At 39.7% G+C, this 13,703-nt stretch overlaps 1 protein-coding gene across 23 annotated transcripts in view; it reads right to left on the bottom strand.

Moving 5' to 3' along the window:
• The window catches only part of ZBTB20 (zinc finger and BTB domain containing 20), a 466,833-nt gene that overhangs the window by 369,976 nt on the left and 83,154 nt on the right, over window positions 1-13,703 (bottom strand). For 19 of the 23 annotated variants that reach the window (XR_008211397.1, XR_008211398.1, XR_008211401.1 and 16 more), the window contains one exon: window positions 4,456-4,577. The exons of the other annotated variants lie outside the window; for them this stretch is intronic. The gene's annotated coding sequence lies outside the window, so the exon portion shown is untranslated. The remainder of the gene's footprint in view (window positions 1-4,455; window positions 4,578-13,703) is intronic. 23 annotated transcript variants of the gene reach the window in all.

The following is a 13,703-nucleotide window of genomic DNA, read 5'->3' as shown; positions in this document are numbered from 1 at the left end:
GAAAGAGAAAAGGCAGCTTAACATACACTCCCAATGATAAGGCACCCTATGTTCCCATGGTTGGTAAAGGTATTATACTGAAATACAATTTGAATGTTCATGCAGTACATCAGTACTCACACATTCAACCCTACATATACATGAAGAAGTGCCATCCATGTTACATTGTTGATGTTCTAGTTACCAGTTCCTAAAAGTTGAGTGCTCATTAGATTGAAAAAGTCCTCTAATTTGTGATTTTCTGGTTTTGCATCTCAATTTCTCTAGTGGGGGTACTTGTATCGCACCCATTACAAGACCCCTCTGCAATATATTTGCCCAAATCAGTGCACTCGAACTCCAGCAGAAATTATCCAACAGCGTGAGCCAGCTTGGAATAAAAGTCTGCCTTGCTGTGAAAGAAGACATTACTCCACCAGAACTATCACTCTCATTGCTTTTATCTTCTCTTTATTTATTTTTTAATGGAAGTAAAAACCCCTGTCATCTCACCTACTCTTTTAATAAGGAATGACTGCCGTGACTACCCCCATCTAGAACCACCATTCACTGCCAGCACCTCTGCTCTCCTCATGTGCTTAGAGAACAACTGATTAGCACTTTGCATAATTAACCTGATTAGCACTGTGCATAATCAAACTGATTAGCACTTTGCATAATTAAAAAGAAATAATAATAATAACAATAATAAGCAGTAGGTAATAGCAAAAGCTGCTAGTCCCATTGCCTGTTCGTTAGCTCTAGGAATAGTTTACTGTGGCATACATTATTTCTTAGAACTTTTTTTTTCTTTAAGAGGCACAAGCTCTTGAGGAATACAAGTTAAAAAATTATCATTTATTTTCAGATCGTCAGTGAAAATGCTGGTCGTTCCACATCACAACTTCAGATTCCTTGTAGCTCTCTGTGCTACTGCTGAAGACATGTAATAGGAGGACCACAGAATTGCAGGGATTGAAAGGGATCTTTAGAGATTATAGAATCCAGCCCCGCTGCTAAAGCAGTATTCCCTATGGCTTGCACACGAGGGCGTCCAGACAGGTCCTGAATATCTCCATGGAAGGAGACTCTAACATCTCTCTGAGCAGCCTATGCAGTGCTCTGCCACTCTGACAGTAAAGTTCTTCCTTGTGCTTATACGGAACTTCCTGTGTCTGTGTTTGTGCCTGTTGCCCCTTATTCTGTTGTTGCTTGCCACTGAAGAGTCCACTCCTATTGACTTGACTCCCTCATTGTAGATAACAAGATCCCCTTCCTGTCTTCCCTTCTCCAGTCTGAAGAGTCCAAGGTGTCTCATGCCTTCCTCACATGGGAGATGCTCCAGGCCCTTAATCATCTTTATTACCCTCCACTGGACTGTTTCTAGGAGATCCCTGTCCTTTTTGAACTGGAGAGCACAGAACTGGACGCATAACTCCAGATGTGGTCTCACCAGAGCAGAGGGCAAAGATCACCTCCCTCAAAGTGCTGGCTCCACCTTTTCAACATGTCTCAGGATACCATATATCCCCACAATATATTTTGAATGCAGAAGCCTGTATTACCCTTATTATCAAGATGGGCAAGGTAGAGACGTATCCTAGGAAGTAGGAAGTATCCATAGTCATCAAACAGAGGAAGTCTGGAGAGGAACATGGAGTTAATCATACTGCTGCACCTAATCCTGCATTGTTCTTCCCCTGTACGAACATGTTCTTGTCTGCCTAGGTGTTTTGAGCTCTTCTTGAGGAATCTACTTGTGGGAGACAAAGTACTGTCTTCGACAGCTAGCCTGTCCTGCCTTCAGTAGGAATATCCTTGGTTAGTGTCTCAGAATACAGGTTTTCAGATTCTGAGAGGCAGCTGAAGTTACATGTATAAACTGCAAACTGTGTCAAAACATCTGTGTTAAATGTCTGCATTACTAGTGACTCAGCTCTAGGTTGCTTCCAGATAACCTAGAACAGCAGTGTCCCAAGTGAGCAAATCGTTAACATTTTCTGTTTGCTGATGCTACCTCATACCTCTCTCTCACCACTATGCCATGTGTCTTGACATACTTTATTAACTTTATCTTTCTCTAGCACCTTCATATTAAAGCTCAGATTCTTCTTGCACTCCCATCCTCACCTTACATCTCCTGTCTAGATTATTGGATAGTCCCTATCCAAGAATACCATGCATATTGAAGAATAACTTGAACAGAATGAAGGTATCCTTCTTCCGTATGTGAAATATTCATTGCCAATCTTCCACAGTATCCTTACAATGATGCTGTCTACACTTCCACATCAGACAGAAGACTCACAATGTGGTCTCTCTGCTGGTAGCTCAACAGATACAGTTTGGACAAGGGGTAAACAGAGAGTAAAGCTCTGAGTGATCAGTTCATCTGCACTGCAGCTGCTTGGACAGGAACTGCTGCCTCTGGACTAAAATGCGGCCCAGATGCACTCCACTGCACGGACCTGTTCTAGAACAATGAAAAAAATCCCTATTGAGATACATTTTTTTTCATAAATATTCTCTCATAAAATAAATCAATAAGAAAGTGGACGGAGAGAGTAATAAAAGAGCATCTTGTCATAATTAACTGGAAATGTATTGCTCATGCAGAGGAGTCACTCCCCTCTCTCATTTCATCACCCCAAACAACAGATCCAATATGAACAGCTAAGGGTGCAGAGCTAGTCCCTCATTTCACAAGTTGTTTAGTTTTCGAAGAAAAGTGTTTCTGTAGAGATTTTTCAAGTCCAAATGTTCCTGGGGAAGGTAGTTCCAGTAATTCTGGGAAGAAAGCCAATCTCTTGGCTTTATATGTAAATATTTAAACAACATTATTTTTATATACTTACATTTTATACACATATACATATATGTCTTAAGGCTTCCAGACTTGCAAAAATGCAACTGAAAAAAGATGCCCGAAGTACAGGTATTGGCTCCCCATCCTGAATCATGACAACTGACCATCAGAAACAAACAAACAAAAAAAATAATGACTTCATAATAATTGAGCCATGTCATCTATGCACGCTATTCTCTCCAGACAGAACTGACAGATCAGAACTACAGATCCTAAGGTACAGAGATTAAAGTCTTAATTATTTTCTCCTTAGAAGTGGTAAGGTTCATCAATTATAAATCTTTCAGAGCATAGATGGATGCTGAGTGCTCCACCCATAGGCGTGGGATCTGATCTCCAGCCTTTGAGGACATGTTCCTGGCACTTTAGTGCTCCAGGATGCAGCTTTGTCACATTCAGAAAAGTCACTCTACTTTAGGCTTGAATCAGGTCCATATTTAAAAAGGAATTACTTGGTAGGAAATTCTAGCAAAAGACTGGAAACATACCCAACATTGAGGTTCAGTGAACAAAGTTAAGGAAAAAAAAAAAAAGAGAGGGGCTTATAAAATTGATGTAGATGATTTAGAGAGCATAATGTACACAGCCAAGGCATATAATGAATAAATCAATCCATGAGAGTAAAATTTACCACATGGATTCCACCTGTATAGACTCAGAAATCAGAAACACACCTTAACACAAAGTACATGCATGTAAATTCATAGCTATACGGTTTAAAGTAACCATAAACACTATTTATGAATACAGTATTTACATATCATTTCAAATACGTACGTATACACACAGCACAGCCATGTGAGTTCTATGGAAAAGGCCGCAGAAGTATACACACATACACACATAAAAATGCATAGAAGAAAGGACCAAGAATAGGGCAAGTCTTAGAAAATGTTTTAATGGTTTTACAAAAAGCCTTCACCCAAAGTTTGAGGGGGTTTTGCAATCTTACATTTTCTATTGCAAAATACACCTGCTTTCTTTTCTTTCTTTTTTCCCCCCTAAACTAAATATTTCTTCCATCTAATGACTCTCTTTATTAGACAGCATCTAATTTGCATACATTTACATACAATTTAACTGCTAGCTTGTGAGAACAAAGAAATGGCTCTGTATTGTACTGAAGGACAATACTCAGAAAAGGAAGGTATAAAAACCAGCTAGCTCGGTGGCTGTGTATTCTCTTTGTTTCAGAAATACCAGGATTTTTAAACACACCACTTAAAGGGTAAGAAAAGATTATTTCATCAAACAATGAAAAAAGATACAGCACAGCTCTCTTTTAACACATTCTCTCTCTGGCCTGGTTAATGGGATTTAAGGGTCCAAGATTTCTTTGCTTTCTTCTGTTTCCTTTATTAGAACTGATGGATTTAATTCTGTCACATATTTTACTTCATATTTTATTCCTATAACAATCTATGCTGAAGTTCAGCTCCAATGCTAATTCAATACTATCTTCCTTTCCTACAGTCAGCCTGGAACAGGACTGAATGATCACTGATGGGCTTGAAGTAGTCTGCCCTCAATGCCCAGTGCTAATGGATTTTAGAGTGAGTCTGCCAGAATTTTACCTTGTGGCAACAAGTACTGGGATAATGAAAACTTACCATGTAGCTGTCTGGGAATCAAGAGGAAGGGAAGCAGGGCTTAGCTCCACTTGTGAGAACAGGGAGGGACTGTGGTCAGAGTAAATGGAAGATGCAAGGGATGTGTCAAGCCCTCTAGTTCCCTACAAGAAGAGAAGAAAAGGATCTTTAAGATCTCACAAATGCAAAAGACAAAAAGTTTTAGAAACACTTGGCAGAAGCTCCAATACAAGCCCATCAAAAGCACGATACATCAGCAAAAGCTTTTTCTCCAAAGACTTTGCAGTTGGAGAAAAAAACTGCAGAGAACGGCTGCAGTTCTAATCCACGTGCAAGTGACACAAAAGTGCTGCAAGAAAAAAAAAAAAGTAGGATTGCAAGCTGCGTGCTGCACATTCCCATTTCCCATCAAATGTGCGAAACCTAGAGATGCAGAACCGCCTGCCATTTGTTGCTGCCTGCGTAGCAGAGCTGCTGGCTTCATCACCTCACTGTGATACCACCCAAGGTGTGCTATTTTGCATTCAGCGATCATCTGCTCGGTTCTGCTCACCACAGCCACACTGGCTGTGCAGGCCAGGCAGCGGGCCCAGGGTTGGGGTGACCGGCCTTCTCACAGAGGCCTCGCGGCGCAGGAACACTGGCAGGAGATCTGCACTGCAAGCTGTACCTAGAGGAAGCTTGCGCTAGCGCTTCCCTGATGTACCTCACTGGCACTCAAAATACATTATAGATTACTTGCAGACACAAATTTTAATTTAAAGCTGGTTGAAATGTTAATGAAGTTGTAGCTGTTTTTCAAAGGGGAGAATTCCCTACTGTTTACAAAAATGTTTTCTTCCCTTTTTCCCCCCTCCTGTCTGTTCAGCTTCTAATGGTGTACAGCAACCAAACCTCATAAAAGAAATTAATCAAGCCTTCACATGTTCCCTTTTCCAAGGATAGAAAGGTTGAGGTGTCATCTTCAGAGTTCATCATGCATACCAAAACACAGGTTTTAGCAAACAGTGAAGAAAGTAAATTTCAAAGCCAAAGTTCATTTAGCTGTCACATACCCTATTTACAGCTTATGCTGCTGACACCACTGGGTTACTATTTCCAGTATCGTACCAATTTCAGTTAATTTAAATTGCTCCAACAATCCTTCCCTTCTCTTGCCTCTTTCCTCTGACACACATGCCTGACCTCATCCTTGAGCCAGAATCAGATAATTTTCTGGTCCAGAAAACTTTCAACCGAATGAAATTTATTTTTTTTCTTTTTTCCTTCTTTCTTTTTTTTTTTTTCCCAGACAATTCAACTTCCAGTCACAAAATTCTGGGGCTACAGCTAAGGAGTCTGCAAAAATGTACACGTAAAGGGACATCAAAAGAGAGGCTTCAACATCAGTCAATTTAAGCTTCCATGAACCTACCTCTTGAGATGCCTCGGACTGCTTTGGTAAAAAGAAAGGTTCCTATCACATCGCTGAAAACCAAAGCAATCATGGTTTTACAGGTTTAAAGAAAAGCCATCACCTCACATGCTAACCTAAAATAAACTGACGGGCTATACAGATCATGCAGAACAGACACACTCTGCTTTGATGAAAAATAGCTTGAGATAATGGTGCACTGCTACAATCTGCACCAGGGGCAATTTCCAAGTGGCAGATTGAATTAGCCTCAAGTGACATGCATTACAGTAATGCTTCCCTGAGGCAATAAGGCAAGGTCCCACATTGAAAAGGAAAGAATGGAGCTTTCTTGCCGAAGGCAAATGATAAAGCGCACGATTAAGAGCCACTGTTACCAGGACATTCAGAAGCTCCTGAAAATCCTTCAAGGACTTCAGAAAATACATTTGGATATAAAGAGCAGGACTTTTCTTTTACATCTCTGCAGTTACGATATTAAGTATCCCTTTTGCTATTTTTTCCCAAAGTACATGCATTAATTCTGGCCAGAGTGGAATCTAAGCTTTCTAACCACCACCATTTCCAAAGTCACTCCGTCCTACCAGTTGTTCAGGAAGTTGCATGATACAACTCTGGGTTTCAGATGAATACAGAGGACACTGCAGTCCAAATCTCTTATTTCAGTTTGCTTGCTCTAAGGATAACAGACAATTTGGAGCATTTAATCTCTACACTAGAGAGATCCTATAGCAGTAAATAATCACCCAGCACCATCATCTACAATTTCTTCAGGAGAAGGAGTCACTAATAAACAGCTTCACCGGTCAGTTAACAACCATAGAGGATGCACTGTAACTGGAAGTCACAGTAGCTCAGAAAATTAAAAGAGTCAGTGTGGACACCTGATAGTCATCAGCTCAACAGCCATAGCTGTCTCCTTACGTTTTGCATTAGACCTCACGGGTGGGATTATCAAAAAGGAGCAATAGCATGATTTTCTTTTCACTAGAATTATGGGGAAATGGTTCTAGTAGAATCTATCAGCAGAACGTTCAGACCCATGCCAAATGTTTTTGAAAATCCTCCCCCTTCCCAGCCTGCGTAGAAAATGGGGAAAAACAGAACAGCACAAAGAATTCCACCAGCTTGTGCCTGGGTAGCAACAAGTTGCAGCTTGTACAATTCTGTCAAGTTAAAGATGCTGAGAATTCCCTTCTAAATACAAACAATATTTCTGAAGCTAGCAAATTCTTTCAAGCATTCACTTTGATTTGATAAATTATATTAAATACAATTCGCCTCGTCAGTATTTTAAAACATGATAGCTAGAGCATGAATAGGTCATTTTTATACACGTAACTAAAATCTATCCAGTCGTGTATACAGCGCAGATTATGTATGCAGGCCCACACTCCCCGAGATAACAAAATTACTCAGCTTGCAAACCAAGCCAGTCACAAACTGCGTAGTCGCAGATAGTGAAGTCGAGCCCGAGCCAATCAGTCCTGCTAAGCAGCTGCTATCTCAGTTGCTCATTAGTTCACCAGCACACTAACCACGACCAAAGGTTTCAGATTGGCTCGCAGCACGCACAGAGCAATACCGGGACTGCTTTCAAAACACTGCAGAAATGCAACCACACGTGAATGCTATCAAAGTGAGGGGGTAGGAGAGAAACTCATTTTCGTAAAAAGATTTAAAAAAAAAAAAAACAACAAAACCCTGAAGAGAAAGCCCTTACTCTTGAATACAGTAACAGAATTGTGCTGTTTAGTGTCAGAATGCTAAGTTCTATTTTCAATGGGAAAAAGTGTATAATCATCTTCCTGATTTGGATAGGTTTTAGGTCAACCTTAGCTACATATAAATGAATGTTCTGCTCAAATTACAGGGTAATTTTAATTAGGACACCTTGTTAGACATCCTGTTGTTTTCTGTAATGGACTTTCTCAATTATGAGAAGGAACACCTCTCCATTCACCTGTGACTCAACTTAAGGTAAAGATTATGCTGAATAAATATACAAAGAAAAATATTTATCCTGCAATAGATATCTTTATTTCTGTTGATCTTTATTTGGCAACTTCCATATTAAAAAGGCAGGCTCCAGAATTCAGCACCCATTACACACCTGTTTAAAAACCACTTGAAGCACCGGAACCAGCCAAATGCATCTCAATTCCGCAGAAACGTTGGCACTGTTGTCCCAAGTAAGGAACACCCATTGCCATTTGCTCTCATTAGGTTAAACAAGTTTCCTGGGACATATTGAATTCTTGATCGTGTGCATTGCAAATAGAGAGCAACAGAACAATAAAATTCAGCTCAGCACAGCCTTCTGTCCAGTCGTCAAGCACAGCGTATGGGGAGAACGAAGCTCTGGGAAGTGCCCAGGAGCTGTGTGCAGCACACGTTACAGTTCACTCTTCTGGCAAGAACCTGCTTGGTTGACATGACTGAGAGATACAGGCTAGGATTCCTTCTCAAAAACAGTCAGTGAGATTAAGAGCCGACTCTCTGTTCCCAAGCACTTCTTTGTCTGTACTTGAAATTACTTTATCTTACATGATTTTATTTGTTAGTCAGAATCATGATATGTTAGTTTCTATATTCAATTCGGTGTTAAATCCGTCACTGATTGCTTGATTTCGTAGGAGTTTGCTGATGGAATGACAAGCCCAGAAAACAAAATCTTTGTACATAGATCAGACAGGGTACTGCAAGCTTCAAAATATTTTTGTCAACTTATTTTAAGTGTCTTCCAGAGGGACCAACCACATGGCTAACAGAAGAATCTTGTCTCTGTCATCCATTTAACCCACTGGCCTCTGTCAAGGATGCAGACATGCTTGCCAGTAAGTGACAAGTCGAGTGGTCTTCTTCCAAAAACTCAACAATACATTTCAGGGTGGTGCCATTAGAAAGCCAATAGACAGAATCAAAGCAGAGTAGTAGTGATTAAGAACTAAGTCTGGAATAGTTCTAATATCCATGCTCAATCCTCTATAATCCCACTTCATTATCAATTTATTAACTTCCTTTGTTGTCCTTTCTGTCATCCAACTGTGCTAGTCACTAATATATCTTAATTTTGAAAGTGCTCTACACCATGAACGCAAAAAGTAAGCATCCTACACACAAGATTGATCAGCTAACTGTATCCAAGTAAAGGATGTACAATCTCTAAACTAAAAACTTAAAATTAAAGATATAAGATAGTTCAGCACTGTAAACACTACTTAGTTTGTAACTCACGTGTCTAGGATGTTAGTAGGCTGGGGAAAAAAAAAAATATTAAACACTTTTCATCTTTGCCATGCAGATTTCATATGAACATAAAAACTGTTTATTTTCTTGTACTATTTGTCCTTAATGTAGAATTCACAATTATTTAGTGTCTACAACAGTAAATAAGTATTAATACATGAAATAAAGTGTTTTGGGAATAAGGTATCAGCTATCAATAGCTACTGACCTAAAATCATATTTATTTTCAAGACAATTGTAGGAGTGGAAGAAGCTTTTCTGTTCTGCCTAGTTGTGAAAGGTACCAAGAAATCCTAAGACAGCTGCTTGCACGTTCAGCCTTTGCATGTGTTGGTTTGTTTTTTTTTTTTTTGTATTTGTTAATTTTTGTTACCAATAAAATATATTTTTTTCATTGAAACAATACTTTCTGATTTTCTATTGTGCTTTACATGCAAATCCATGGGTGCTGTATCTCAAGAACAGCTTCCCTTCCACACTCCTACTAATCTTAACAAGAATGCTGGGCACTCAAAACTCCTGAAATAAATACTTCATATTTATTGTCCATCATTTTACTCATAAGGGTAGCTGCCAATAGCAAAAATGCTTTACAGCAACATAGCCAAATCTTGAGGGCCACAGTCATTACTAAGGCTTAAATTAAGAACCAGCTAGCTTCTCCCGTATTGGTGGCTCCAGCATTGTTTGTTAGTTGGGCCACCTCCAGACAAGTGCTACCGCTGTGAACGATGTTTTTATTGGTAGGCATTTTTCAGTGAGTAGCCTGAATGGAGTAGCAAAGTGGGAACATGGGTGGAAACAAAGCAAGCCCTCGAACAAACAAAATGCAACAGATCACCACAAGGATATCAGAAGAATCAAGATGAGACACCATCTTACTGTATTTGTAAAAGTGATTTGGGGTCAACTGGAATTCTAGCATTCATCTTCCTTTGTACCTTTACTTGGCAATGTTCAAAGATGTCCAGCAGCACCACTTTCACAGAAACTACCCTGTATTACCTGTACCTAATCACAAAAAATAACTTAAAAGTAAATTTCACTACACCTGAAGTAGTTGTCTTCTATGCTTTAAAAACAAAGAGGAGCATCTGCTCTGTGCTACACTCATCAAAAAAGTGGGGGAAAAAATGCTTCACACGTTTCAACTGCCATTTCCCTCCTGCTGAAAGGGAAGCATATATCAGACCCTGAGGGAAGTCACTACTAGATCCCTCAAATGTCTCAGCTCACCAAAATGAAGAGACCTATAGACTGACGCTTTAACCATGGACCATTCCAGAGAAGGAAGGACTTTGCTTCTATCACAGATATCCACAGGCACATTGCATCACCTCCTCATATTTGATATGAGAGATGCAGGTTAAAAGGAGAGAAGAAAACCAGCTTTAGACTTCTAATCGCATGCAATAGCAGCTTTTAAAGCTGTTCCAAATAAACAAAAGTAGGAGTTCATAATTACACCTGTATTAAGAAATTCACTCTTTTCCACTGTCAGAACCCCACAGTGGAGTGGCACCTTTCAAGACAAAGTGCAGAACTGCAGTCTTGAAACAGAAACTAAACTTGAGAAAGCAAAGAGCAAGAAATGAGCTGTGGGGAAAATGGAGAAGACAAAAACAGATGGAATTAAGAACCTTAATACAGCCCTTATCTCTCCAGCGGGACCGCAGAGAGACAAGAGAAAAGGCGCATAAGCTTCATGCACAAAGTGAGAGGAAGTCAGTGGAGGGATATATTAGAAAAATTAATGTTTCAATATGCCATCTTGTAATATCATATTGAAAACCACACTGCTGTGCGTTACTGTACTTGACCAAGTGCACCATCGTGTTTAATTTGAACTTTGATTATGATAAATCACATGATACAGGAAGGCAACCAAGTGATTCACAGTCCCTTTTGAAATCTTACCCTATTAAAATTTGACTGTAGAAGCAACATTTTAACCAATGTCTAGGGACACTACACCAGAGGAAGGGAACAAATATTGAAGAGCATATCCTGGGAATATGTGGTCATTTGTTAGACATGAACAGTAATGTTGCTGTGCCAGCAGTTACTGTTGGACTAAGCAGTAGATAGATTTGGTACATGCATACAATACAGCAAACCATGGGCTACCCATTTTTCTAAGGAGTGCACAGACACTCTGCACACCTGAGCACAATTAAGTCTCACTGATTATGAAGAAGAGTCTGTAGCAGCAGGGCACTGGCTTGAAGGAGAGACATAAAGCTGTTTGTGCTCACTGCCACCAACATTACAGCAGGCACCAGTAATGAGGTGGCTAGACTAGGAGGGGAGTGAGATACAGACCTCTAATGCTTTATCAGCTCCAAGACCAACGCTGGTTTTGGCACCACTTCTATTCAACAAACAAAAAACACAACTTAAAAAAAAAAAATACCCAAGCAGGTGCTAGCAATCTGAGAGACCACATGCCAGCTACAGCTGCTTCTAACTGAATCAATTACATCTGCCTAAACAGTCCCAGGACATTGAGCCCAATGAAGAGTACCACAGGTTAAATGGAGACCCAGTGCTTTGGGATTTTAACACTCCATTAAGTTAAGGTGGAAGTTCCCTAGCAGAATTCAGTAGAGGCTATTCAGGCAGACTATGAGTCACATGGTCATACGCAGCCTACGATAACATGGAAGCTGGAAGACAGCATACGCGTAACACTCAAATACGCAGTAAAAGCCCTTTGGAAATAATGCCTTAACATTTTTCTGAAACAGCCTGACAGCACTGCCTTGTTTCCCAAAACACTGGGTGCAGTACATTTGCTTGAACATGCTCTTGGGATTGGGACTTCACTCCAAACCTTGTTTGTACAAAAAGGGGCCAAGCAGCTGGGAAATTCTGGAGTGTAGTGTGTCCTCATTAGCTCCCATCTGCCATCAGAACTCAGCTCATGGCAAGTTTGGCTAAGTCCTGGTGTTCTCAGGTCCAAATCTGGGTCAGTTTTAATTACACTATACAGAATTCAGCGTGCAGTTTTTAAATCCTTATTATACAGCGCAGAAGAACGGGCAGCTCTCCAACTAATCAATTTTTTAAAAGTACATATATAAAAATTTTAAACCAGGCTAGACAGACAGTGGGTGGAAGAGAAAAAAAAGTATAAGCGAGTACAGGGGTTAGTTAAGAGAACTGTTAGCAAAAGTGGGTCACCAGCAAGTTCTGCTTTAAAACTTCAAAGGAAGGGGAAAAAGAAAAAAACTCTTCATTTTTTTTTAAGACAGTGAAACTGATATACAAGATGTATATGATTCACCTGCTTTTAGCATCAGCATGGGTTTCACAATACTACAGCCAGATCACTATAAAGTTAAGAAAGACTCTTATGTCTACAGATCCACATAGTAGGCACTGGATGACCTACTCCCACATCTTTTGACAATCTTATTGCCCTTCTTGAGAAAATGCTTCCACTACGGACAGAAATGAAGCCTTTATCCTCAGTTATAGAAAAGGTGTGATGGTTAATTCAATGCTCTTCTTCAATGTGATAATGAATTGCCTCACATAACTCTCAATCCTTATACAATTAGACTAGTCCAAAAACCACTAACTGCCATTTATTTTCCCTCTTTCTGTGCCTTCAAATAGCCATAGCCCAGGTCAGGACTTGAAAAGAGTTTTGCTTGCCAGGCTGCTGGCAAACAAAACAACAGGAAGAACAGAGAATTGCATGTTTTTCACTTGGGATAGGATAACGCGCCAAATCTGATCTATGTAAATTGGGCTAAAATCTACTCTCAGAGTCAACAATCAGAATCTGTCCTGCTTAGAGTCTTTGTCAGATGCAAGGGAGCAAATGGAAGTCTTCTGTGACAGCTACATACATAAAGATAGTTCAAGAATGGAGAAGGATGATCAAGGAGCAGTGTAAATAGCAATGAAATGATATATGCTTGTTAGAAGAGTATAATATTCTGCCACCACTACACAAAAAAATAAACCTTCAAAGGTTTCCAAGTTTGTTTTACCCATACCAATGAACAAGTTCCCCGTTAAAGAAAGATTTCCCTTTGCACATCTTTTTAGTATTGTCAAAGCCTTCACTTCAGATCTACAGCCTAGCAAAAGCACAACACAATCCTGCAAGGAAATCTTCAGTGAGTGAATCTTCCATACAGCTCCAACTCATAGGTGAGCCTTGTTTATCCTTCCACACTGAGAAACACACTGCTGACTATTTCACAATCAACCAGAGCTACAATGCTAGAGTAACTAGACAATGTTTTTTCTTTAAAAGAAAGCTTTTTCATTAATGTAAACACTCTCCTTCACACATCTCCAATGCATGAAAACCCACAAATCAAACTTGCATCATACAACAAATAACTCATGCAGAAATCAAAGAAAGAAAACATAGTACAAGAACTTCACAATCTTTGATGTCATCAGCCTCAATATTACAATAGCAGATCTCAAATTCTGGAAGGCTTTTTGCCTGTACCACCTGGCCAGTCTCAGGCTCTAACTATCCCCATCTGGGCCCACTTGTATAAATTATGAAAATTAGCCTTACCCTGTGTTGATTTCAATTTAGTTGAGCTAACACTGGAAAAAAATAAAAATAAAAATAATT

Source organism: Tympanuchus pallidicinctus, unplaced genomic scaffold (genome assembly GCF_026119805.1).
Source record: "Tympanuchus pallidicinctus isolate F22 unplaced genomic scaffold, pur_lepc_1.0 scaffold10, whole genome shotgun sequence".
In the NCBI taxonomy this organism is placed as follows: domain Eukaryota; kingdom Metazoa; phylum Chordata; class Aves; order Galliformes; family Phasianidae; genus Tympanuchus; species Tympanuchus pallidicinctus.
The sequence above is the reverse complement of the archived record's forward strand: the minus strand, read 5'-3'. Positions and strand labels throughout refer to the sequence as shown.